General features: G+C 49.1%; 1 protein-coding gene and 1 long non-coding RNA gene across 3 annotated transcripts in view; one reads left to right on the top strand and one right to left on the bottom strand.

Moving 5' to 3' along the window:
• Znf710 (zinc finger protein 710) overlaps positions 1 to 5,393 on the bottom strand; it is a 67,891-nt gene extending 62,498 nt beyond the window's left edge. The window contains exon 1 of one of the 2 annotated variants that reach the window (XM_055623293.1): positions 4,459 to 5,393. The gene's annotated coding sequence lies outside the window, so the exon portion shown is untranslated. Of the gene's footprint in view, positions 1 to 2,909; positions 3,441 to 4,458 lie in introns of those variants that run through there. The other variant, XM_055623294.1, reaches the window with a different exon arrangement.
• Positions 5,394 to 5,408: 15 nt separating this feature from the next.
• LOC129688458 (uncharacterized) lies at positions 5,409 to 9,772 on the top strand. The gene is made up of 5 exons (XR_008721946.1): positions 5,409 to 5,956; positions 7,793 to 7,926; positions 8,339 to 8,493; positions 9,126 to 9,201; positions 9,513 to 9,772. It is a non-coding gene; the product is annotated as an uncharacterized LOC129688458 (long non-coding RNA).
• The last annotated feature ends 12,271 nt before the right edge of the window (positions 9,773 to 22,043 follow it).

The raw sequence follows: 22,043 nt of genomic DNA, 5'->3' as shown, positions 1-22,043 counted from the left end.
GCTTTCATGTGGGTGCTGATCATTGAATTCACTTTACCGCCTGGGCCTTTTCTCCAGCCTTCAACAGTACGTTCCTTAACTTTAAAATTCCCACCAGTTTAAATATATTCCAGTGGGGCAGGAGTGTAGCTCAGTGGTAATGCACATGAGTAAAACCCTGGATTCGACTCCCAGCAACACCTGTGTTCATATGGGTGCACAAGCATCCTAAATTCTTGTCAAGTAGAAAAACAGTCCTGCTCTGGTACTGCCCTGGAAAATAAGCATCTCCTTTCAGTCCTCACTGGCTGAACCACCTGGCAGTGTGAGGCCCCTCATTCTGCTGCAGCCTGACAGTTCCTGTTTCAGCTTCTCCCCCACTATCCTTTGAGGAGGACCCAAAGGCTGAAGACTCAGAGACCTGACTACGTCATTATTCTAGGGAAGCGAAGTCCATCTGCCTGGGTTCAGACACCGGCTATGTCCCGGGACAAGCGATTTAACTCCTCTGTGCTGTTTCCCAGGCTTACCAAATGAGAACGGCAATGTGTCTGCCAGCGCCTGCAAGGACCACGGGAGATGATACATACACTTTAGGCTAATCCTGGCCCAGAACCAGGGGTCATATTATTCTCCCAGCGTCTGAGTCCAATTCAAAACCTCTCCATTGTTTTGCAGAAAGTCTCCACCCTGTGGCTCCACCCACTCAGGATCCACTCTTTCCCAACCCCCTCCCGCCTTACCTGTCTGGAGCCTGTTTGAAACAATGAATCACAGCACAACTCTGCAGCTCCCATCAATCACCTCCCTGTCCCTGCCTCTGTGTGTCATTTCTGAGCTCCTCCTGGGAGGGAAGTGCTTTTCCTAATGTCCAGTACATCATTCAACAAGTACTCATGAAAGGCCAACTATGTATTAGTCTCACAAGGGCTTGGCAATGGACAAAGCAAATAAGCAGTAAATAAGCAGACACGATGGTGGGGGGAAATCCATATAGAGCCAAGATCTCTGCCGCACTAAACATTCTAGGAGCTCTACCCTGGGGATGGAGATCAGCTAGCTAAGGCCCTTCCTTCTGTCCCCATTCTTCCCCTCTGGCCAACACTAAATAAACCACACACAAGTACAAAGTATGAAGAAAGTATTCCAGATCAAAACCCAGTAATTTAGGAACATCCTGATGACTAAACTTCTACCCTGCCGAACTGCTAGACTTTAAAGAAGTCAGTGTTAAAATAGCAGCAAGCTCTCCCAATAATTGCCCTGGCCTGCCCAGTCCTCCAGAGCAGCATCTCCGGCATAGCTAGAAAATAAGGCAATGTTCCCTCAGCCTGTACATGCACCACCAGCCCATGGTGTCATGTCCTCACAGCCATGCTGTCTGAACTATGTGTGGCTGGGAAGCCCTAGCAACAGTCAAGGTGGTGGCCTTGTGGAAGGAGTACTGGAAACAGAGTCCCGGGGGCCCAGAATTGAGTGACTGCCCCATGACTGACCATGAGGTCAATGGGGGACTCCTGCCTCAGTTATTTTTAAACAACCTCTCAAAGGTCTCCCGGTTCTGAGGCCGAAGGAATGGTTCACACGTCCTTCACAGAGACCTTGCAGATTCTGAATCCTTCCTTCTGCAAACTGAGGAATTTCCTTGAGGCCAAGAGCTGGTAAGGTAGGAGGGATCAGTGGGTGACCACGCCAAAGGAGGAACCACCAAACATCAACACTGGTCGTTGGGGAGTGGTGGGCGGCTCCAGGGTTTCCTTTAGGTTTTCTTCCTTTTAGTTTTCTACTATTCAACCTTCCTAAGGCTGCGACCCTTTTAACACAATTCCTCATGCTGTGGTGACTCCCCCAACCATAAAATTATTTTATCGCTACTTCAGAACTGTCATTTTGCTACTGTTGTGAGTGTAATGGAACTAACTGATATGTACCACAGCTGATATGCAACCCCCAAAGGGGTCAAGCCCCACAAGGTAACTATTCCCTTCTAGAAAAGAGATATTCTAGAGACAGGCATGGTGGCACAGCCTGTAATCTCAGCACTTCGGAGCTTGAGACAGGAGGATCACCAGTTCAAAGCCAGTCTGGGCTAGGTAGTGAGACACTTTCTCAAAAGAGAAGGAAATAGTTCTTCCCAAGAGAAGGCTTGTTAGAAATACCTCTAGGCCACAAACCTAAACTAGAAGCTATACAAAATCCCTGGTGACCCCATTACTTTCCTCCAACCCAAAAGATATTCTAGACCTTGCCTGGCTCCTTGTCTCTAGACAGGGAGCCTAAAATAAAATGCCTGGTTGTGACAGAACTGACCCGAGCACAAAACAAATGCCTCATACAGCATGAGACCAAGGGTCAACTCAGAACAGCCTGGAGAAGATAACCAAGACACTCTAGACGTCAGTCTGTCCCCGTGTCAACTCACTAAAACTCTTGGCACATGGTCATGCAGGAAACCAGACCAGGTTGTCCATTCCCCCTACCCCAAAGCCAGTTTCCTCAGGCAGCAAAGCCAGCTCTGCAAGGTGGCTGGGACTGTAAGTGATCATCAAGTCAAGGTTGTGCTCCAAGAACAGCAGGTGCCTGGCACACAGTTACTTGTGGTAGGAGAGGAGAGCAGACAAAACCACTGAGCAAAAGGTCTCAAAGGGTAAAAATTTGCTTTAAAACAAGTGAAAAGGTGATGCTCATTCTACTTCCCCAAATCAAAAGGAGACAGGCCCATGAGCTTTGATGAAAACCCACTTATATCTGAAGACTGTTAAGGACCATTTCTCCCCCCCCCCCCCCCCCCCCCCCCCCCCCCCCCCCGCCTCCCACACCAGCTCCCTAGCTCTTTGAAGGTCCCTAGGAAGGTGAGGCATGCCCTCCCCCATCCTGTTCCCACACAGCAGCTCTTCTCTTTGGCAGAAATGAACTTTGTTTTTACTTACACATGTACAAAGGCAAGGCTGAGAGGGCAGCGGTCAAAGCTGGCTGGATGACCCCCACCAGCACAAAGTCCTCCACACACCTGTGGGGGAGTCCTGTAAGCTTCCGAGATAACCCCGGGGACTAGTTACGTCTTGAGGTGGACAGTGGCGAAGAGTTTCCATTGTGAACGGAAAGAAAGGCGCTCAGGGTGCCCTTCGAAGACAGGGCACTGGGCCCGCAGGTCAAGTGTCCCCTCACTGGCAGGTTGGCCGCTGAGACCGTGAAGGAACTCTGCAGTGTCCGGGTGAAAACACACCCAGGCTACTGCCTGGCCTGGCCGGAACCATCTCGCAGGGCGTAGAGATACATTAATGATCGTTTTGGATTAGTTAAAGCCCACACAAGCACCTCCCTGGCCTCTTAAATCTTCCCAAACTACAGTTTAGACGGGAGGGAAGCAGTTGCAGGGACCATAAAAGTCATCTTAAAAGGCAAGCAGAAGGAAAAAAGAAAAGAAAAGAAAGAAAACCAATAAGCCGCTACGCACGAGTTAGCAAGTCCGCAGCTAGGGGTGGGGGTGGCAGCGAGGCCGGCTCGGTGGGGTCTGAGAGTCGGGGAAAGAAGACCACCCGATGGGGGGGGGGGGGGGGCTCCTCGATCTGACGCCGACGATCACGCCCCACAGCTCCGTCCAATTAGGAAAATGACCGCCGAGGAGAGGGAGAGGGGGGCGGCGAGGAAGCGAGGCCGAGCCGCGGGAGGCTCGAGACCGGCCGTGGGGGATCTGCCCACCCCATTGCCTGCAACGGGCGAGCGCCTTCAACAGGTCGGAGCCGGGGCCACCGAGGGGAGCCCGGACCCCGCGGCGCCCGGCTGGAGACGCTCCCCCGGCCGCCCCCGAGGGGGCGTCCGGGCACCCCGGCTGCGCGCTGCGCCCTCGCCACCCCGCCGGCCCGGCCGCGCGGCCACCCCACCCGCTCCCGGAGTAAAAAGTTTGTGGGCAGCCGCAGGGGCGGGGCGGCGAGGGGTGAAACTTTGTGTCCCGGGCCGGGTGCGGGGGGAGCGTCCCCGAGCGCCGGGACACCCACGTGCGGGCCGGAGACGACCGCCGCCGCCGCCGCCTCCCCGGCCTCCCGCGCCGCCGCGCTTTCCTTTCATTTTGCCTTTGCCTGTGCTTCTCTCTCTCCCTCTCTCTCTCTCTCCCTCTCCTTTCCTCTCTCTCTCTCCCCGCGCGCTCTCCTCCCTCTCACCCTCTCTCTCTTCTTCCCTTCCCCCTCTCCCTCCCCCCCTCCAGCCGCCATCTCTCCCCCTTTTCCCCCCCCCCGCTCTCCCTCTCTCTCTCTCTCTCTCTCTCTCTCGCTCCAGCTCTCCGGCATGAGGGAATGTGGAAGTGAAAGGAAAAGACGACATGTTTGCAGCGCGGCTGCGGGCCTGCGCGCCGCCGTCCCCGGGGAGAGGCGGGGGGCGGGTCGACCGCGGCCGCAGCGACCCACCCCCGCGCCCCCCAGCCACCCCGCCGCGGGCCGCCCGGGGGCTGGCGGGGCCGCGGGCCGCGCGGGACACACTCACCCTGGGTCCGGGCGCGGCTCCTCGCGCTGGGGGCCCTCGGCTGGCCGGGGCCGGGCGGGCCGGGGGCTCCTGCTGCCCACCGCCGGGGTTGCTGCTGCGCGCCGCCTCCACGCGCGCCCGCCCTGCTCTGCCACCCTCCCTCCGGTTCCTCTCTTTCTCTCTCTCTCTCTCTCTCTCCCTCCTGCTCTCTCTCGCGCTCGCTCGCTCGCTCTCTCGCTCGCGCTCTCTCCCTCCCTGGAAGAAGGGAATGAGGCAGGGCTGACGTGAAGGGATGCTAAACAGCTCCTCCTAAGCCAGCTCGCAGAGGAAGAGAGACAGAAAAGCAGCCCTTTTATCTCTCTTTTGTTTTCTCACTTCCTTCCACCCCCCCAGCACCCCCCTCTTGTCGGCCCAAGTTTTCTTTTTCTCTTTCTACCGCAGAGAGGATTTTTCTTCTTTTCTTTCTCTTTCTCTTGGTGCAACTCTCTTACTCGAATTGCAAGCCTGGAGGCTTCTCTTTTTTTTTTTTTCTTCTTCCCCTTCCCTCTTTTCTTCCTCCTTCCTCCTTTCTTATTTCTCTAAAAGGGTTTTGTTTGCTGTGGGAGTTTCGTTTGAAAATCGAGTCACGCCTTTTTCCTTCTTTTCTTTCTCCCTCTCCCTCTTTTTTTTTCCCCTCCTCTCGGCAGAAAAGGGGAACAAAGATTAACAAGCGGGGGAGAAGGGAGCGTCAGAACCTCGCATGGAAATGGGGGGCTGTCCCTGCCAGGCACAAAGGGGGCCCGAGAGAACAGCCCCCCACAGGAAGTCTGGGGTGCCCTATCCCAAAGAAGAGCCACTGGGGGTGGAGGTTCGGGGGAGCCTCTGGGTGCCCATTTCTTCTGAAATACGGGTAGGACTGAGTCCGCCCCCTCCCCAACCAGTGGTGAAAGCTGGGGGTGCCTTCGCTTAATATATATTTTTAAGTGGGTAGATGGGGCTTGGAGCAAACGTTGCCGCAGAGCCCTGAACAGTAAGAGCTTTTAAACAGCTGTTCGCAGAGCCCTGGACGGTCAGACTCGAGGGAGCAGCTCCGGCTGTGATCGCCGAGTGCGAAGGGGTTCAGAGGAGTTTGGGCCCCTCGCGGCCTCCCCAAACCCAGGGTCTAGGTTCGGGTCCCGGGGTGCACGGCTGGGGGGCGCCGAGGCGTGGTCGTTCGCTGAGGTCTGGACCCTTGTGGCTCCCCGTAGGGCCTGGGGTTCGGCGTAGCTTGGCCTCCTCCCAGCTCTGGGACAGGCCGGACACCCCGCCTCCAACCTCCCGGACACCCGCCACTCAAGATCTGCGCAGCTCGACTCCGACGCAGGGCGGGTACCGAGCCCGCGGACAGAGCCGGGCAGTGTCGCCACCAAGGGTCAATTATTCATGGGGCGCCTGGGCGTGCTCCCAAGACCAGCTCTGTCCTCGGCTTCTCCGGAGGACTGGAGACAACACGGGGGAAAAGTTCCCAGAGCAAAGTTGGCCACATTTCTGATTTTCCCAAGTAAGTATTGAGCACCTGCTGGATGCCTGGCCCTTGGACTGGAGCTGCAGCTGGGCGAGAAACGTGAGGTCTCGGCGGGCCCAGACAAAGCGAGGGAAGCTGCGGCTCCGGACCAGGTCACCGAGCAGAAGAGAAGCCTGGATCCTCTCCTCTCCCTGCGCTCTTCCTTCCCCTTCCCTCCTTCCTCCGGGCTGCATCTCCTTGGCTCCACCCCTTCTCATCAATTCCTCCCACACTTCCCTGCTCTCCCTGGCTTTTCACTGGAGGGTCCCTTCTCCCAGCGAGGAGCAGATGCTGAGCCCCATTGTCTCTCCCCCAATGACTGCAGCCTCCCAGGGATAGGATCGCCACTCCTGCCCCTCCCCCCAGCCCAAAGGCCTGGGCCTTTACTGACAGGAGCCCCAAGGCCACTGCCCCTCGCCCCACCCTACACCAGCTCACCGAGCTGTGAGCAATGACTCCAGTCACTCAGAACATGATTTATTTCTGGCAAGGAGTGAGAAAACAGAAGCCAGAGAGTTTGGTTCAGCAAGAAGGACCCCATGATTTCAGCCTCAGACCCCATCGACTCCCCAGGGCACCCTGAATAGGGAATGCAGAAGCCACTTTCTGTCATCACCTGCCCCTCTTCAGAACACCCAAGCCATACCCCCTCAAAAACGACAAAGTCATCTCCCGGAGTCAAGTATTCATTCAACAACCGTGTGCTACTTGCCTGCTCCCTAGCCTGGTGCTAAGTACCACCTCATTCTGGCTTTGCAAACTGGTAGAAGGAGCCAGAGAGAGCTAGGCCTGTGCACCAGGCATCACGGTGCATACTTGTGCCAGCACTTCGGAAGCTGAGGGAGAAGGACTGTCAAGCATTTCAGACCAGCATAGGCGTCATATTGAATACCATGATAGCCAGGACCATTGTAGCAAAACCTTGTCGCAACAAAACTAAAAGGAGGGAGGCACAGTAGCTCTTGATTGTAGTCTCAGTCTGGGAGGCAGAGACAGGAAGATCAGAAAGAGGATCAAGGCCGGCCGAAGTAATGAAGCCAGATCCAGGCTAGGCTACTGAGATCCCCTTCTCAAAAAGGGGGAGTTGGTCCCAGCACTTGGGAGGCAGAGGCAGGCGGATCTACAAAGCAAGTTCTGGACAGCCAGGGTAATTATACAGAGAAACCCTGTCTCAAAAAAAAAAAAAAAAAAAAAAGGGGGGCGTGGGGGGTTGGAGAACGGGAGGATGTGGGAGGGATGTGGGAGGGGCCGGGTGGTGGTGGTGCACACCTTTAATCCCAGCAGAGGCAGGAACATCTCTGAGTTCAAGGACAGTCTGATCTAGAGAGAGAATTCCAGGCAGCCAGGGCTACACAAAGCAAACAAGATCGTGGGAGGGAGGCAGCTGTAGTGGCACAGGCCTTCAGTCCCAGCACTTGGGTGGCAGAGGCAAGGCAGATCCTTGTGAGTGTTAAGTCTAGCCTCGACTACATAGCAAAGAATACCCAGAGAGACACTATCTCAAAACCATAAGAAAAAAGCGTGGGAGGGAACGATTTGTCTGCAGGGCAAGAAGGGACTCTTTTTCTAAGTTTAAGGAGCTGATGAGTTCTAACAGTCAGGCCTAGTGGGTACAAGCCTTTAATCCCAGCTCTGGGGAAATAGGCAGAGGCAAGGTGTCCCAAGCCAGCCATGGTAATATAGAGAAGTCCTGTCAGAAAAAAAAAAAAAAAAATTCAAGCACTTGCAACAATATAGATTACATGCTAGGGAATGAGGGTTTGGGGGCACAGGCGGGGGACAGGGCTAGTGTCAGGGAAATAGTATTCAAAGTTATTCCCTTTCACTTGCCAGCTTCCTGAACTGAAGTGACTAACCGTGTCCAGTAAATAACTTAGACCCAGTTTCCTGCCTTATGAAAATAGAGGTAGTCGAAGTTGGGTGCGATGCTACATACCTTTAACCCCAACGCCGTGGGACGCAATCAGGTGAGTCTTGTGAGTTTGAGACCAGCCTGGTCTGCATAGCAAGTCCCTGCTAAAAAAAAAAAAAAAAAAAAAAAGAGAGAGAGAGAGGGAATCAAAATAAGTAAATTAAAGAGCTGTAATTCTAGCCACTTGGGAGATTGAGGCAGAAGGATCAAAAGTTGAAGGCCAGTCTGGGCAAGATATGGAGACCATGTCCCCAAATAAAATGTGAGAAAGGGCTTGGGGTGCAGCTCAGAGGCAGAGGACCTAATCTAGCGTCTGTGAGCCACCAACATAAAAACCTAAGTTCAAAGCCAGCTCCAGCTACAGAGGGAGGCCCTGTTTCAAAATATGGTAGTGAGCGGATAAAAGTGTGTGAGGTGGGGCTGAGGGGCAGGGCAGACCCGTGGGTTGTGGATTGTCTTGTGTTCAGATGCCCAGGCTCACGTGATGTACATCTGCGGCTGAGTCAACCACCGATCTCATCTCTATGACAGAGATGCAAATACCTGCTTCCGGGTGCACAGCGAGGCCCGAAAGAGCCCATACCTTTTGTGCCATTTGACGCATGAGCACCAGCAGTACATGGTAGCTTTTATTCGTTATTACTATAAAATGAGGGAGTGCCAGGGAGGTGCCCTTACAATCTAGAAATGAGAGGATGGGTTGAGACCAGAATGACTCACAGACTACCAAGGCGAGGAGCCAGCTGTGACAGAAACATTCCCTCAAAGATGCCTTGTGTCCCAGTGGGTGGCTGGAATGGGGGACTCCCACATCTGACCAAGATGGCCAGGACGTCATCCCAGGAGCATGACGGCCTGATTGCTGGGGTTCCAGCCTGCCTGGGGAGCTAAGAGGAATCTGGAGGATGGGCCCTGTGAAATCGGCAAAGGCTCCCAGGAACAGGGGAGAAACGAATTCCAACTCATACAGGGTGGGAAGAAATTCTTGAGTTTTCCAGAGTTCAGCTAAATGTCTCCAAGACTCCTAGTCTTTTATGAGGGTCCTGATTCTCCAGGCACATGGAAGATGAACGCCACGGCAGCAAAATGCCCCGTGGATCCAAGGATCCGGGCAGACACCGAGTTCCACTCGGTCCATTGTGGATATCCTGCACTTCTATACTGTAGTTTTTATCAAAGTACTGGGAATGGAACCTAAGGCCTCCTGCATGCCAAGTCAATGCCTGCAGACTGCCTCTTCCTTCCTGCCTACAGGTTCTTCTCTGGTCTGTGGAGCCGACCTTGAACTCCTGATCCTCCTGACTTCCTGTCCCAAGTGCTAGGTTAATAGGTATACCCCACCTCAAACCTGACTTTTTCTTCCTTCATAGCACAAGTACATTGTGAAAAAGTTGAAAATCAACTTTAGAACTAAAAACCCCACAGAGCGACATTATGCTTTAGTGTATAGCCATGGGCGTTTCTTCTCCGAGTAGTTACATGTAGCTGCATATAATACAACATAAATATTATTAAATAATTGGCACTACACAAACACACACACACACACACACACACACACACACACACACACATATACATGTATATAAATGTTAGCCTGGAATGGTGGCTCGGCCATTGAGGGGACTTCCTGTTTTGTAGAGGACCCAAGTTTGATTTCCAGCACCCACATCTGACAGCTCACAACCACCTGCAACTCCAGCCCCAGGGAATCGGATCAAATGCCTTCCTCTTCTGGCTTCTGGAAGCTCTTCCGTGCGGGTGACTCACACATGAACCCCGTAAAAAGTCGAGAACTATAGAGGAAAACAATTAGCTTCAACATACACGCCCCAAAGAGAACAAGTGCATATACAATGTACACATATAAATAAATAAATAAATAAAATTACGATACAGTAGATGTGATTTTTAAAATAAATTTAACAAAATTGCATCACCTTAACTACTGAGTGGCAACCAGTAATGTTTCACAAATGTCTTTTCCTGTCTGTAAACACCCACGGTATCATTCACTATTACAGCATCAAATTATACTATTCATGGTCTGTATGAATACAAATTGCTGGACTGATGGGATATATGTAGATTTTCTTTTCTTTTTCTTTCTTTTTTTTTTTTTTCTGTGTTTTGAGACAGGGTTTCTCTGTGTAGCTTTGGCTCTCCTGAACTCAAACTCACAAAGATCTGCCTGCCTCTGCCTCCTGAGTGCTGGGATTACTTGAGCACACCACCGAGCCCAGCTATATGGAGATTTTCAGTGTTACGAAACTGGTATGAAGCCGGGCAGTGGTGGTGCACATCTCTAATCCCAGCACTCCGGAGGCAGAGTCAGACAGATCTCCGTGAGTTTGCTGCCAGCCTGGTCTACAGACTGAGTTCTAGGACCACAGTACACAAAGAAAACCTTGGGGGTGGGGGGAGAAAAGAAAGAGAAAATATTGCTCTGATAAGCTTTTTTTTTTTTTTTTTTTTTTTGCTATTGTTTCTGTTTTAAAAAGCTACAGTTACCCTTTGTTTTATTCTAGCATTGTTTATTTATTTTGTCAGGGTAGGTACATGCATTGTCTTCTACCAAGTGGTTCTTCAGGTTTGGCTGCATTTATCCTTATCTGCTCAGCCTTCTCACCAGCCCTGCTTGAGTCTTTTGAAACCAGGTTTTACCATGGGTCTTGGGCTGGCCTTGAACTCTCAAGATCTTCCTGCCTCAGCTGGGATGATAAGCATTAGCCATCATGCCTGGGAAGATGCACGTTCTTGTGTAGTCTTTTTGTGTGTGTGTGTGTGCCAGGAACTGACAGCACCTTATCATAACAAAGCCAGAATTTACAGCCAAGGCTTCTGGTTGGGTTTTCTGTGCCTGGCCTGGTTAAGAGGAGCAGGGTCCCTCAGGATCTTCTCTGTCTTTGTCTCCGCCTCTCTTGCTCTCAGACAAGGTTTCATGTAACCCAGGCTGGTCTCGCACTTGCTGAATAGCTTAGGATAACCTTGAAACCTGAATCCTCCTGCCACCACCTCCCCAGCTTCTTGGATCACAAGCAGATTCCCACTATCTTTCTTACATACTGCCTCCCGGAGAGAACCTGTCTGGCCAGATGCCCCACCTTTAATTCTGACATCTTAGTAACTGAAATAATTAATGTTCATTTCCTGGAGTTGCTGGAAAGAATGAAATCAGGTAAGTAGTGACAGAAAACACAGGCTACTGTATCTTGGAAATTGTAAAGGCTCTTTAAATATCAGGAGATCCCAGTGAGGGCCCAAGCTCAAGATATTACCATTTAGCCAAATACCCTGATTTACTCTAAGCAGCAAAGAGTCTTCTGGAGTGACACTAGAAAGCAATCAGCTGTTTCTGTTCTAAGTGACACAAACAGGAGGCCTCCTTCCAGTATTCCTGAATCCCCAAAGTGATGTCTCTTAGCTAAAATGTGAAGTGTGAAGGTAGATGTTTTGTTTTTTTCTTTTGGGTTTTCAAGACAGGGTTTCTCTGAGTAGCCTTGGCTATCCTAGACTCACAGCCACCTGCCTCTGACTCCTCAGTGCTGGAATCACAGGCGTGTGCCACTGTGCCCAGCTAAGGGAGGTGTGTTTTAAGATTGATGGATCAAATAATCGATTTCTTTCTTTTTTTTTTTTTTTTGTTGGTTTTTAGAGACAGAATTTCTCAATGTAGCTTTGATAGTTCTCTGGAACACTGTAGACCAGGCTGGCCTTGAACTTAGACATCTGCTTGCCTCTGCCTCAGGAGTGCTGGGATTAAAGGCATGCCCCACCATCAACATATTCAGTATGTTATTTATTTATTCGTTCATTCATTCATTCATTCATTCATTCATTCCTTTGTTTGTTTGAGTCAGAGCCTCTCTGAGTAACAGCTCAGGGCTGTCCTGGAACTGGCTTTGTAGACCAGACTGGCCTCAAGTTCACAGAGCTCTACCTGCTTCTGCTCCCGTGTGAATTAATTACCTCATATGGCTTGATATTTAATTTTTAATATCAGGCCTCCCAACTAGCATCCAGCCATGGAAAGGAGGAGGACCCCAGGGGATATTACAAGAGTGCTACAGAAAGCATGGTTTGGTGTGGTGCTAGAGACCATACACACTGACTAAAACATCAGGAGAAAAGGTCAAGTGGGAAGTGACATGCCTGTAACCCCAGCCCCTTAGAACTGGAGGCAGAGAATCAGTTCAAGGTCACCCATAGCTACAGGGTGAGTTTGGGGCCAGCCTAGGCTACAAGAGGCACTGTTTCCTCTCTCCTCTCTCCCAGAAAAAAAGAAAACTAACAAAATCTGTTGTGGTAGCATGGTGCATGTCTGTAATCCTGGCACTTTGTACATACTCAGGATGTGGAGGCCAGAGAATCAGGAGTTCAAGGTCACCCAAAGGCACATAGTGAGTTTGAGGCTAGCTATCCTAAGCTAACTTCACACCCTCCACCCCAGTTGGGGGTGGGGGAGAAACAGGAAGAAAAATTTGCCACAGAAAGTTTCAGAATGGCTATAAGCAGGCAACAGCCAACTTCAGTAAACAAATGAACAACACATACATAAGACCTTGATTATATGAATGATTATAAGAGGGTAAGCTGTTGAGAAGGCTCGTCAATAATTTGATACTTCAGATTGAGGGAAGTTTGGGCCAGAGAGATGGCTCAGTGGTTAAGATCACTTGCAGCTCTTCTAGAGGACTGGGGTTCTATTCCCTGAGCCCCACATGTTGGTCAATAACCCTAGTCACGAGGGATCCACTGCAGGTATGTGGTACCCAGATGTACATGCAACAGAACGCTGTACACATAAAGTAATAAAAATAAACACGTCTTTAAATACATATATTATATACATTTTTTTTTTTTCAAAACAGTGTTTCTCTGTGTAGTGCTGGAACTCACTTTGTGGATCCGCCTGCCTCTGCCTCCTGAGCGCTGGGATCAAAAGTGTATGTGCCATCTCCACCCAGCTGTTTGTTTCTTTATAGTGTACTTTGAGTCCATATTAACCTGTATGCCATTCGCGTTCATTTCTTTCTTGTGTGTGTATAGTGCGTGCATGCGTGCATTCATGTGTGTGAATGCTGTAGCGCACACGCAGAGCTCAAGCCTTTAATCCTAGGCAAAGGCAGGTAAAGATCTGAGTTCGAGGCCAGGCTGGTCTACAAAGAGGATCCAGGACAGCCAGGGCTACACAGAGAAACCCTGTCTCAAAAAACAAATAACAAAAACTTATATATTTTTAAAAGAGAAGTTTAATAGCTTCTACCTCTTGATTTTTTTCAAAGTGCAGTTCTAGATTTTTTGTTTTATTTTTTTATAACACTAGGATATTTTTTTTTATAACCTAGGATATTGCACACATTAGGCAAGAGCCCTAACCACTAGGCTAGATCACAGCCCTCTTTTTGTTTTAATTAAATATATATTCGGCCGGTGCAGTGATACACACTGTAATTGTTGGGATCTGTAAGCAGGCATCTCTACGGCCAGACCCAAGGGACCTGACAAACCAGATACCAGGCATCCGTGAGGCCACCTATGGACCACCTGCAGATCACCTGAAACCACCTGTGCATGCTCTGTGTCACCTTATATGAGACCTCACAGCACTTCTTCCCTGTCTCTGTCTCTCATTCCTCAGAGGTCTCTGTGCACGGGTGAGCCCACCGTGTAACTTTGCTGCACAATCCTAACAGTAATCCCAGCATGTAGGAGGCAGAGGCAGGTAGATCTCTCTGAGTTCGAGGCCAGCCTGGTCTACAAAGAGCAAGTTCCAGGACAGCCAGAGCTGCACAGAGAAACCTCTTTTTGAAAAAACAAAAATAAAAGCCGGGTGTGGAGGTGCACGCCTTTGATCCCAGCACTCAGGGAGGCAGAGGCAGGTGTATCGAAATGAATTTGAGGCCAGCCTGGTCTGTTCCAGCACAGCCTGAGCTACACAGAGAAACCCAGTCTCAAAAAACAACAACAAAAATTATTGTCTTTGTTCCTTTTTTATTGCTATGATAAAACTGTGACAGTACTGACAGGTTTTTGTGTGTCAACTTGACACAAGCTGGAGTCATCAGAGAGGAAGGAGCCTCAGCTGAGGAAACGCCTCCATGAGATGCAGCTGTAAGGCATTTTCTCAACCAGTGATCAACGTGGGAGAGCCAGCCTACTGTGGGAGGTGCCATCCCTGGGCTGGTGGTCCTGCGGTCTGTAAAAAGGTGGGCCAAGCAAGCCAATAGGCAGTACCCCTCCATGGCCTCTGCATCAGCTCTTGTCTCCAGGTTCCACCCTGCTTGAGTCCCCATTCTGACTTCCTTTGGTGATGAAGTACATGCCAAATAAAACCTTTTCTCTCAAAACTTGCATTTTGGGGCCTGGTGTTTCATCTCAGCAATAGAAACCTTTCAACTGAGGCAGTTTATAAAGGTGTTTAATTTGGGGCTTACGGTTTGATTTCAGAGGGGCAGAGTGAGTTGACCGTCATGGTGGGGAGCAGGCAGGCTTTAGTGCCGGAGCAGTGATTGAGAGCTCACATCCACAACTCACCAGCTGGAGGCAGAAAGAATGAACTGGGAATTGCTGGGACTTTTGAAACCTCAAAACCACATATCCTGTGACATACCTCCTTCAAAAAGGCCACACCTCCTAATCCTTCCCAAACAATTCCACCAACTGAGGATCGAACATGGAAATAAAGGAGCCTATGGGGGCTATTCTCGTTCAAATGACCACATATAATCACATATATTTTTCTCATCTTTCTGACCCCATGGCTCAGTGTGTAAAAGCTCTAGCTCCCAAGCCTAACTGTGTTCCATACCAGGATCCAAGAGGCAGGAGAGAACTGACCTGGTCTCAAACCTCCACACCTGTGCCCACACTCATATACACAAGGTAAATAAATAAAATGGAAAAAACTGACAGCTATATGTTGGGATTATAGGTGTTTTCATTTTTAAAATATTTTATTTGGGTTGTGCTTATTTATTTGTTTGTTTGTTTGTTTTATTTTATTGAGACAGGGTTTCTCTGTGGTTTCACTGTCTTGGAACTCACTCTGTAGATCAGGCTGGTCTCCAACTCAGAGATCTGCCTGCTTCTTTCTCCTGAGATCTGAGATGAAAGGAGCGCACCACCATCCTTAGCTTATTGTATTTATTTGTAATTGTGTGTGTGTGTGTGTGTGTATGTGTGTGTGTGAGAGAGAGAGAGAGAGAGAGCGCACATGAGTACAGGTGTCCTTTGAATTCGATCTTCCAGATCCCTGGAGAACTGAACCTGGGTCCTCTGCAAAAGCAGCAAGGTGTTGTTAGCTGTGGAACCATCTCTCCAGTTCTTTATTTTTCTATTTTCTGTCTGTTACACAGGATTGTCAAATTTCTTGAATGAATATAATTTCTTTTCCTTTAACAAGCCAAATCTCTCCCCTCCCACATCGGGCTTTGCTGAAACATCTAGCTGCTCTGTAAAGGCTGCACAGAATTCATGTATGAAGCTTGGTAGGTTTGCACACGTGTGTGCCACGGGTTACCTCAGAGCAGACAAGGTGATTCACGAGCACATTGGTCCCCTCCAGACCAGAACTTACCTGGTTGTCCTAGTTTTGTTTTCAGGGTCATTATTTTTGTTTTCATGTTTCATTATCCTGAAACAATCGCTTGGACATTAAAAACAAACAAACAAACAAACAAAAAAAAAAAACAAAAAAAAAACAAAGGCACAGGCTTCTTTTGCATTCTCCAGGCAGTGGCGTGGCCCCCACAAGGAGTCTTCAGGGAGCTTCCAGTTTGTAGGAGAAACAGGCCGGCCGGCAAATAAGGGTTTTGTTGCGCAATGCAATTACTTCTGTTCGTTTGGAAATGTTTGGAGAGCCGGGTGGAAAGAGGAACTAGGCTTTTGGTTGCTGATTTAAGCTCTGGATGGAATAGAGTATCTATTGTGGAAGTGTATTGTGCAAAAAGAGAATGGAGCTTTTTGTGAAGAGAGATAAAGAGGTTGCGGGGTGGGAAAGGGGAGGGTTGGGGGAGGAGGAGACAGCACAGGCGGATAGTTCCTGGAGAGGGGCCTGAGAAACAATCATCCAGTGGGCAGACTTCAGGCAGGGCCGTCGGAAGGTCCCCGCCAGCCGTCCTCCTCAGCCTGTCCCTGGGTCGGAGTGTAGGGCCAGCACTGTACTTGGTGCCATCTTCATACAGGCTCAGTAAATAGGCATTGTCCTTGAGAGCTGTGGTAAGCCTTTGTAAACCGTGTGTTTAGAATCATTCCTTTGGGTTTCCCTTAAGCCACTCAGTAAACAGTCTGAAGCTTCAGGTATGGCGCCTCATTCCTGTAATCCTAACAACTAGGTGGCTGAGGCAGGAGGATTGCTGTGAATTTCAGAGCAGCTTGGGTCGCAGGGTGAAATTCTACCTGAGATGAGGGTGAGTGGGGAGAGCCAGGGAGAGGGTGCCACAGGCAAATTGCTTGTGGTATAAGAATAAGATCCTGAAGCTGGGCACAGTGATGCAAGCTTTAATCCCAGCACTCGGGAGGCAGAGGCAGGCCCATCTCTTTGAGCTCTTGGCCAGCTTGATCTACAAAGCGAGTCCAGGAAAGCCAGGGTTGCACAGAGAAATCTTGTCTCTAACTCCCCTCCCCACCCCCCAAAAAAAGCCAGTGTGATGGCTCACGCCTGTAATCCTAGCACGAGGGGAGGCAGAGGCAGGCGGATCTCTGTAAATTTGGGGCCAACCTGGTCTACAAAGGGAGTCCAGGACAGCCAATGCTACGTAGAGAAACCCAGTCTTGAAATTAAAAAAAATAAAAATAAGAAACCGATTTTAAAAGCTGAGGTGAATAGCTATTTATTCTCTGGGTGAATGGTTAGTGTTCTGTTTAGTTTTGTTTGTGAGTTTTAACTTTTTGGTTTTAAAACAAAGTTTCGCTGTGCAGTCCTGGCGGCCTTTAAATTTGACAAGACCCACCTGCCTCTGTCTCTCACCTCTGATTGTCTGGCCTATGTTGCATTGCTTCTGTTTGTTCTGACACAGGCCTCACTACATAGCCCTCACCGGCTTCACTGGAACTATGTGGACCCAGCTCATCTCAAACCTACAGAAATCCACATGCCTCTTCCTGGAGAGCAGTGCTGGAATTAAAGGCATACGCCACCATGCCTGACCTGTGGATTCTTTACATATAAATCATTTATAATAAAATGTTTATACTACTAAGCGATCTAACAGGAAGTCCCCCCCCCCTTTGTCTTTGTTTTTTGTTTTGAGACAGGATCTCTTGTAGTCCAGGCTGGCCTCAAGTGTGAGACACCCTGCCCCTGGCCTTGCGATCTATCTGTCTGTCTGTCTGTCTGCCATTGAAACCAGTCTGAGAGGCAAGGTTTCACCTAATCTTGTATTGCTTTGAGTATGAGGCCAGGCCTGGGTACACAGTGAGTCAAGGCCAGCTGAAGCTGCAGAGAACTGGCTTCTGTTTTTGTTGCTACAGTTGTTCCGGTTTTGTTCCTTCCTTTGCTTTGAGATAGTTTCTCCTTAGAGTGCCAACACAAAATAATCAAACACACACACACACACACACACACACACACACATGCAAAAACTTGCTTCACCTAGGAAGACGGGGGCGGATGGGGGTGTCTTTACTGAGAAAGACATGGGAAGCAACTAACTTGACCTCCAAAGGCTCACTTCCCACTTGGAAGAATCCCACCTTCCTGCATGCATCAGCGTCTGTCCCCGGGGCTATCAAGATCAGTTCCTCTCTCTCCGAAACTTACTTCCTGTTCCCATTTCCCTCTTGGTTCCACTTCCTCTAGCGAGCTCTGCTGTTGGCTCTCACCCTTACACGTTACCCAGAGAATTTTCCCCAGAGCTGAAAAAATAGTTTTAAAAAAGGATCTTATTTTCCACCACAGGGAAAGATCCCAATAAGTTTGAAAACGCAGATGTCATTTGAGCCACAATCCCTGTTCCCAAAATGCTACAACTGAATATTAATGTTACAAATTGGTTATTGAGGATTCTCGGAGGTAGCTCTGGGATAAAAGAGATGAATCAAAAGTAAAGTATCAATTTACAGGACAGCACAGCGTGTCTGGCTGTATCTCTCCCCCCCCCCCCATGTATCCCATTTTCTCTGGTCTCAGAAGCTGAGCAGGGCGGGGCCTGGTTGGTACATGGAGGGGAGTAAGCAGGGAAAACCAAAAGAACCTCAACTATGAGAAGCAACAGCATACATGCACAATGTATGTATATGTATGTATGTATGTGTGTATATATATATATATATATATATATATATATATATATATATATATATGAGATGGCTCAGTCATTAAGAGCACTCATAACTCTTGCAGAGAACCCACATGGTGGTCACAACCGTCTGTTAACTCCAGTTCCAGTGAATCTGACATCCTCTTTTTATCTCTTCAGGCACCAGGCTTGTATGTAGTGCATAAACACATTCATGCAGGCAAAAAAAAAAAAAAAGTCAGGCACTTGGGAGGCAGAGGCAGGTAGTTCTCTCAGTTCAGGGACAGTCTGATCTACAGAGTGAGGTGTTCCAGGGCAGCCAAGGCTACACAGAGAAATAAACAAAAAAAATAAATAAATAAACAAAAAAGCCTGGTGCAGTGGCTCACACTTTTAATTCCAGCTCTCAGGAGGCAGAGACAGGTGGATCTCTGTGAGTTCCAGGCCAGCTTGATCTCTTTGAGACCAGGACAGTCAGGGCTACACAGAGAAACCCTGTCTCGAAAAACCAAACCAAACAAGCAAACAAATGAATGAGATATTTTCAGGTACCAGGTGAAGCAACAACTTTTGAAGCTTAGAGCTTGTGGAAATCAAAGGGAAAGAGGTTCTTACTGTTAAATCAGTCACAGTCAAAGGTGTGTGTGTGGTTAATGCACGTTTGTGTGTGGGGGCAAAGATGTCAGAACGGGATTGGATCTCTTTGGAACTGAAGTGATTATGATTGTTAGCCAGCTGTTGTGTGTTAGGCAACAAACTTGGGTCTTCTACAAGAGCGCACGAGCCCTTAACAGCTGAGCCATGTCTCTGACCCCATATTGTTAAGCCAAGAAAACATGAGCTGGGTATGGTGGAACAGCACTCTGGAGGCTGTGGCAGGAGAGCTCACTGTCCACTGGGGCTTCTTGAGACCTGTCTAAAAGGAAAGGAAAGAAAGACAGTATTCTCATGAAAAAGAAGAGCATGTAGGGCTTGATGGCACACACCTATAATCCTAGCACTAGGAAGGTAGAGATAGAAGGGTCAGGAGTTTAAGACCAGCCTGGCTACTTGGTGTCCTATCTCCAAAATCTAGAAAGGGGGAGGAGGAGGAAGAAAGAGGAGGAAGTGGAAGAGTAAGAGGAGGTGGGGGAGGGTATCTGGGTGTGGTAATGCGTGCCTGTAACCACAGCCCTTCGGCCGAAGAGACTGGAAAACTGGGACTTACATGCTAGCCTCAATTACACATCCATTTGAGGCCACCGTGGGCTACATGAAACCCTCTGTCAAAAGCCCAAAGGGAAAAGTGGAAAGACAAGCAGAAAGGCATTAAATATTTCTAAAGCTATTTTTTTATTAGATGCTGGTTACACATATATCATAAATATGTACATATATACATATATATTTACTGTAAAATCTCAACATATCATAACAAATACCGAAAGGCAAGCTACTCAAGAGAAAATTCCAGAAAACAAAAAGATAGAAAATGGAGCCAGGCACAGTGGTGCACGCCTTTAATCCCAGAATGTGGGCTAGAGAGACAGGCAGATCTCTGTGAGTTCAAGGCCAGCCTGGTCTACGGAGTAAGTTCCAGGAGAGCCAAGGCTACACAGAGAAACCCTGTCTCAGAAAACAAAACAACAAAAAAGTATGCTCGCGTGAACACAAGGTCAAGAGAGGCTATGGCTGTTGGCTTTCTTCTCTCCTTCCCACCTCCCACCAGAACCCACCTCACCTGGGAAATGGACCCACAAGAGAGAGCAGAGGCAAGGGGACAGTAGCAGAGGGAGTCCCCTGCCCAAATTCTTCTTCGTAGAGGAGCCACCAGTGCTGACTGCCTAGCTGCCCTTCGCTTCCCCGGCCTTTCTGTAACAGGGGTGCAGGCGAAACTCAGCATTTCCGGTCCAGCACGCTGAGCCAGGTGTCCCTTCCAGGAAGAGATTGACTTTGTAGCTTCCTTGAGACCAGAGAGGAAATAAAGGGAAGGCAGATAAGCAGTGGGATTTACTTACTTCCGGTATGCATCATTTGTCCATCCATTCATCCATCCATCCATCCATCCATCCATCCATCCATCCATTCATTTCATGTATCTCAAACTGGCCTTAAACTCCTGATTCTCAGCCTCCACTGGAGTGCTGGGATTACAGATGTGCACCCCAGAGCCTGGCTGACAAACGCGATTTTTAAAAATTATACTTGTGTGCACAAAACAAGGGCACACACGCGCCACAGGGTGTGCGGAAAACCTTGCGGAGTCGATTCCCTCCTCTTAGTGTGTAGGTTCCAGGGATCCAAGCGATGCTTTCAGGCTCGGCAGCAAACGCCTTTACCTGCTGAGCCACCTCGCCAGGCTGACATGTAAGCTTGCAGTGCAGCCTGGAACCTCTGGAGACTGGCACTTTCTCCGAGGCTGCACAGATCCCTACTGTTTGCTCACACAGAGCGAACAGGCTGCAGAAGGCTTTAGCTCTCTGGTTTCCAGTCAACTGGGATTTAAAGCCCAGACCCACCTAGTCCCTGCTTGATGGAAATCCTGGAACCTCTCTCTGAACTGTTTCTCTTTCTAAAGGTTTGTTAAAAACATGGTCCCTCAAGAGTGGCTACAATTAGGGCTCAGGCATCACACAGGGCTTGCTACCAGATGGGAGCTGGCGTTCCCCAGTGACCTGCCCTCAGCCCTGGCTACGTGCTCATGTTATTTGAATTGTGTGGCTCATGGCTGCGGGCCCACTCCACCTGTACGCTCTCCTGATGAGTCACTTGTGTAAAATAGAACTCCCCACCCCCTGCCAGCTTCTACACCAAGCCTGCCTCGCATTGGGCTTCATCCAGCCGTGCCAATGTCTATCCAGAACCAGCTGAAAACCTGACACTCCCTCTCCTCCACTTCCATGATCTTTAGCTTCCAGGAGTAATTGTTTCCCCCAGCCGGGGCCCACCCTGCTTCTCAGCCAGCCCCGGTCACGTCATCATCCCCCCCAGCAAGCCAGCACTACCGCAAGCAAGCACGTGCTCTGAGCTCACACTATCGTCCTTTAGACTTATTTGTTTGTTGGTTGGTTTGGAGACAGGGTTCTACTGTGTAACCTTAGCTGTCCTGAACCTCACAGAGATCCTCTTGCCTCTGTCTCCCCAGTGCTTGGATTACACTCGTCTGCCGAGCCACCATGCCCTCTTTCTTTCTTTCTTTCTTTCTTTCTTTCTTTCTTTCTTTCTTTTCTTTTCTTTTCTTTCTCTCTCTCTCTCTCTCTCTCTCTCTCCCTCTCTCTCTTTCTTTTTTTCTTTCTTTGAGACATGATTTCTCTGTGTAGCCTTGGCTGTCCTGGAACTAGCTCTGTAGACAAGGCTGGCCTAGAACTCACATAGATCTGCCTGCCCCTGCCTCCCAAACACTGGGATTAAAGGGGTGCGCCACAACCACCCAGCTTATTTCTGTGTTTTTAAAGAAACCTAAATTCCAAAATTCTCACTACACATAGGGGTAAAGATAGATCTCAAGAGCTTACCCAAAACTGCTAGCTCCAGCTTCAGCAAGAGACTGGTTTTTTTTTAAAAAAAAAAAAAAGAAAGAAAGAAAGAAAGAAAGAAAGAAAGAAAGAAAGAAAGAAAGAAAGAAAAAAGGTGGAAAGTGAGTCAAGAAGATACCCAAAGTCAACCTACAGCCTCCACATGCACACAAGATGAGCAGCCAGGCAGACAGACAAGACAGACAGACACACATATATAAATACACGGTCTTACATATAGATATACACACACAGGCACACACATAGACACACAAAGATGGATACACACACAGACTAGGACAGAGACACACATAGGCACAGAAATAAACGTACCCTCTCACATCATTTCTTGGTCTTTTGGCTGAAAGCAAATGTAAATAACCTCTTTCTAGATTACCCCCACCCTTCTTTTTCTTTTTAAAGCACTGGATACCCAG

This window comes from Psammomys obesus, unplaced genomic scaffold (genome assembly GCF_907164565.1).
Source record: "Psammomys obesus unplaced genomic scaffold, mPsaObe1.curated_primary_1811, whole genome shotgun sequence".
NCBI classification, from domain to species: domain Eukaryota; kingdom Metazoa; phylum Chordata; class Mammalia; order Rodentia; family Muridae; genus Psammomys; species Psammomys obesus.
Note: the sequence above shows the minus strand (reverse complement) of the source record. Positions and strands in the feature narration are given on the sequence as shown.